We start from the raw sequence: 5630 nt of genomic DNA, 5'->3' as shown, positions 1-5630 counted from the left end.
ACCATGTGCTGTTTCTGCTTTTGCTTTCCTTGCCAGAGTTCTTCTGGCAAGGGGAGGGAGAAGGCACGAAACGTAAGGGTTGTGGGTGTAAGAAATGGAGTCTTACGTAAGGCTGAGCTGGTAAGTCATAGCAGGGCAATACTTTGTAATACCGGGAGTAGAAGACGCAAGTTTCCATAAGGAAAACAAGTTCCAGTGTTCTTACCACAACTTGTTATAAAGATTCAGCTGCAAATGCCATGGCTAATCATTTACTTCTCAGTCTAAGAAGGACATGTCTAACTGGAAAAGGTGACTGTGTACCAAACTTGGTCAGGATAGTCAGTTCAGGATTGGCAAGGAGGAAAACACAGCAGGCTGCCTCAAGCATGCATTAATAGGTGGGCATGTTGGCAGATGCTTCCCATGCGGTTGTGGAAATATCACATCTAGGTATCTAAATATAGACAAAGAAGCTCAAATGTGGGCCAGAGTGCTATCTCCATTCTCCTTCCACAAGTCAGACAAATGAAACTAGAGCACACAAGGTCCAGGACGTCCACCCCCAGGCTAAGTAGTGTTTAGGCTTCTGTGGGGTAGAGAGACAAGCAGGGTATCGCATCATCAGGACCTCAAAACCCAAAATACCTCAAATCAAGAAAAAAAGGCAAGAGGGCAGAATAGGAAGTGGGGACAAAGGGTCAGGCTTAAAAATTAAAATGTCATTAACAACTTCACTATAGAAGAACTGAAACTACTGCTTCTACAGAAGAACCTACACTAGATAGACATTCCTCAATCACAAAGTTAGCAGTGTCTGGAGTGAGGGAGACTTGAGATATGTCTTGTAAAGTGCATGCACCTCCCTCAGCAAAAATGTTCACTGCTACAGGTGTATCTGATGAAAACCTCCTCCAGCTTAGTCTCTGTCACCTTTCATCTTCCATTTTGCATATGGTTTGTGCATGGCAGTTTCAGCTTCCTTGTCTAGTCCACTGGGGCATTATTCAACTGGTACTGGGGGGAAAGGAGAGTGGGGAAGCAGAGGAAAGTATACAAGGGCTGCATCAGAGTTGGAAGAGTCTCACTGAGCCTTCATGGTTTTCTATTCCTGTTCTGTGTATACAAATGAATAATATAATTCTGTGATTGTAACTTAATCACTAATCCTGTTACCGCAGGAACACAAATGAAGGGAATGGAGTTTTCACATATCATTTTGCATAAATCTGAACTGCTTTCCAAGATAGCTGTAAGAAATCTATATTTCTGTTAAGCTTCATTATATTGGTGTTCTTAGGCAGTCATGCCCATGTTTTCTCATGTTTCTTTTCCACACTTCTTCACACTAAGACACTTGATTTTCTGCTCACCAGCTGTAAGGTGAGCACTTGTTTAAATACATTCTGAAGTGGCCTTCTTTCCTGAGGAGATGACATGTGACATGGTCTATTACAAGTATACAACATAAAATGATAAATGGGAGCTTAGTGTGTTAATATTAAAGAAACCTTCCTTTAATTAGCTTGTTATATCTTTTCTTTCTGCTGCTTTGTTTGTCATGAGTTACAACTTATTTAATATAACATCAAGGCATGGGCTTATAGCTACCATAAATTATGGATATTTGCAAAGATTATTTGACAGGTTCGAATCAACATTGCCTTATAGAGTATGCATATGAATGTTTGGAAAACAAATGTCCCAGGTACATAAGTGCCTACTTAATGGAAAAATGTTTTACTATAGTAAGAAGCAGTGATACTCACTGGTAACACAGTAGCGTGCTTTTAAAGGATAGATTTTAAAAATTAAATAAATACTAAAATATACATATCCAATTATTCTATGAGGAAATAGTATCCGTCAGACTGCTTCAGGAGAAAGTGTTTTTACTGCTTTAATCACCAGGCGGACACTCTTTTGTGGTCTTTTCTTAATCCGAGTCTGAGGTAGGGAGGTAACACAGGCATTTAGGTGAAGAGATGAGAAAGTGTGACAGGAAGCCACCTAAACAGAGTGTTCTTGAGAGAGTCTAAGAGCCTTTGTTTACATTTTCTATTGCTTTCTCTTTCAGCGTTATGCTTTCTCTTCAGTTTGACCCAAACATCTGATCTGGTATTTTCATATTTCATTGCTAACCTTAATCAATGATTAATTCCAATGCCTTGGGGTTCAGCTGGATACTGGAATCCAGGATGCTGGAGTAGAACTAGACCTTGCAGAGCCAAAAGCCCTTGCTTCAAATTCTCATTCATTCCTAATTTCTCTGCCAGGATTTAATATTTTTTTACACAAAGTTTATGCTTATAGTTAGTGAACAAAACAGGAGTTCAGCTGGAATGTGGCAAGTTGCTTCAGATTCAAGGTATTAATTTGAAGAAACCCAGAGCTTCCTAGTTATACACAATAAAACAACCTGTTAACTGCCATTTTCAAACAACAGCTCTCCTTCCTTTTTGTGTTTTCAAATCAATCAAAGCTGAAATAAATAAATTGTACCTAAACTTCAATACCCTGGGATGAACCTAAACCAAAACACGAAGTCTAAACAGATGGTACATCTTGTTTCAGAGCAGAAACCTCATTTCCTGCAGTGATATGGAAAGGAGGATGAAGATGGCTGTGTGAGAAGCAGACCAAAAGATCCTTGAAACAGTGCTGTTATATTTTGGTGCCTCTAAAAAGATCAAAAACCAGAAAAGTAGAAGGGCTAATTACATACAGGCCCAGCCTAAAATAAATGCTTTTTCAGTCTGATGTCTCCAGTCTGCTTAGCAGTATCTGGGTTTCTGTATTTTTCTTTCCAAAATCTCATCTTTACCATGGCAGCTCAGCTATACTCCTATTCGTCTTACGGAGTTTTCCATTTCTTCCTCTATTCTTGACACCATGAGAGCAGAAGCTGCTGTCTTCCCTGCACCACCTCTGCGACAGCCGGGACAGCTTGGGCTTCGTTGTTTTAATGGCAACAGTGCTATCTAAAAAGTTTCCACAAGGTGGTATCACAGTACATTGTAAGATGTTGAAATTACTGTATTGCAGAGACGAGAGTAGAAAGGCAGCCACGTTAACATGTGTGTCAGTAGAAGTCTGTATTCTGGTTGAGACGCAGTTCAATTTTGTTGTTTCTTGCACTTGTATGTATTAGTACAAAACGATATTGCTTGAGACATTCTTCAAATAGTATTATTTTCATTCAGACTGCAGATGGTCTCTAATAGAAGAACAAATACTGAGGGGGTGTTAAATATATGTGCATGCTCACATATGCTGTGTTAACTGTGATGATAAATCACATGGGCTACTGTAACCTGGATGTTGCTTGATAAAGAGTGAGAAAGCATAGACTTTGTTTCTCTGTATTCCAGAGCAAAGCTTAGATACCGTCATTTTAAAACCCAACTCACAATCTCGCAGTCACTTTAACTAGTTTATATCAAGGTCTTTATGAATTCCAAGTGCCTGCATTAAACTATTTGTAATGAATTCTTGAAGCTGCCTACTCAAGAAGAAGCTTTTAAATGTTTAGGGGCAGGTCTTTAAAGCAAAGTGCATGTGTGTATCTGTGTGTACTTACCTGAGTGGGTACAAATGAATATGTGCCTTTCTGACCTGATAGGCCTATAAATATTTGGCTACTGTTGTCAGTGCTAGAGAAGGGTGTACTAGAGAGTAGATACAAACCTCTATTCTTTAATCTCACTTTCAGCACTTTGAATAGTTTACAGTCCAGAAATATGTAAAGGTCTTGTGACATTAAAATAGATAACAAAATTAACATTAACACTAGACCTGAGTAAGAAATTAGGATTAGAAATCAGTTTTATGGTAAAGTGTTGTTTTTTTTCGCATTGTGAACATGTTTAAGCTGCAGTGCCATGGAACATATCAGTGGTTTTGGAATTTGACATAGTGACTGCTTGAGACAGTTTGACTTAGCCACTGAGGAAATTTTGTAGTTGATTTAGTATTTTCCTGGGCTAGGAAACTCTTATGAAGATCAGACTTGTACATATTGTACTGTAGGTATTTCTTGTTTACTTTGCAAAGACTTGTGAAGCTCACTTTTAGAGTTTTTTTCCCCTTGGATCAGGATGTTTAGACTTATGAACAAACTGTCTTTTATGGGTAACTTGAACAATGAGTAGGTAAGAAAAAATGTGTTTCAAACTCCTTTCATCTCTTTAAGAGGAGTAAATTGAGAACCAATTTTTAATAGAACTCAGGATCTTTTTAATGGTGGAAGCTTTTTACACCTCTAGAAACAATTTAGTCTGTAACTTGTGATTCAGTGGTGCTAGTTTATGAAAGAAAACATAACTCAGAATAAGTTCTCTGACTGTTGGCATTCTACTCTCTGTTTTCAATGCTGTATTTGAACATGTTTCTTTAAATAAAATTTTGGGAACTCTTTTTATACTTGTGTGTTAAATTTATTCTGACTTCCTTAGCTCTTTGCAGTAACGAGGGTGCATTAAGCTGATTGTTGCATTAGTAACTTCTGCATTTGATACATTATGATTACTAGTCTGAGAAGGAGCAGGTAAATATTTAATGAATTCTGAAATAGAAATCATGATAGTTTGGGGCTTTTGTACCACATTAGAATGTATATCTTCAGAAATGTTTTCTTTCTGTCTAAGAGAATGGCTTTGATAGTTGTCACATATGTTTGTATGCTGGAGGGCAAACAGGAGGAGAGAATCTGAAAATTGAACTTACTTTCTATGAGTTACATGAACTGGACTGCTTATCCAGTGTAAGCACCAAATACTCCAAAGAGCTGTGGAGCTATCATCAAAAGGCAGATATAACTTCAGAGGGTTATCTGTTGGGCATTTGATGCTATTTGGTGATCATGTGCAGGAATCATGCTAAAGTGGGGGGAAAAAAAGTGTCTTTCAAGCACATTATTTAGAAACCTTGAAACCTTAACAGCTTCTGCAAATGCAAGTCTTGGTGTCTTCAAAAGCGTATGCTAGGAATAGCATTTAACCTTGCATCTTCTCCTGAAACAGACCATTGAAGTATTTAAATTTGATTTTGTTGTGCAGAAAGATCCTCTTTGATTGTTGGAGGAGATGTGAATTTACATGGATTTCTTATTTGTTGTGGTTAAAACAATATTGAGATCCCAGATATTAATGGATATTTCAGCCATTTTCTAAACTTCTAGCTTAACTTTTTTATACAGCAGCAAAAAGGTACTGATTTTGTGGACTTTTTGTTGCTGGTTAACTAATAAGCATTCTGCTTGAAGTCTCAATTCCCCTAGGTAAATCGGTTAAGTTGTGTGACAAGAAATGTGTTCATCTGTATAATCACACACCTTGAAAAAGCTGAGTCAGGTGCAGAAAAATCAGATTCTTTTAGTAGTTGCAGTTCCTCAGATTGCCCTAGATGTCAAATGTTTGCCCTTTCTGGATGTCTAATCTCAATCAGTGCTGCTGTGTTTGAAGTGTGGACCTAACAATGGAAATAACGGTGAGTATGAAGTATTGCTATACTTTAATCAGAGTTCCCTTTATGCTTAGGGAGGTATGGGACCTGGTATTTAATGCCTCATTTCTCTTCTCTTTTCCTCATCTTTGGCTTCACAGTTACCCATAAACTTATGTTGTTTTCAAGGAGTGTGGAAAAGTGGGTGC

This window comes from Pezoporus flaviventris, unplaced genomic scaffold (assembly GCF_033815535.1).
Source record: "Pezoporus flaviventris isolate CSIRO_AGI_PZ_B2104156 unplaced genomic scaffold, CSIRO_AGI_Pfla_v1 ptg000013l, whole genome shotgun sequence".
Taxonomy (NCBI): domain Eukaryota; kingdom Metazoa; phylum Chordata; class Aves; order Psittaciformes; family Psittacidae; genus Pezoporus; species Pezoporus flaviventris.
This window is presented reverse-complemented; position numbering follows the sequence as displayed.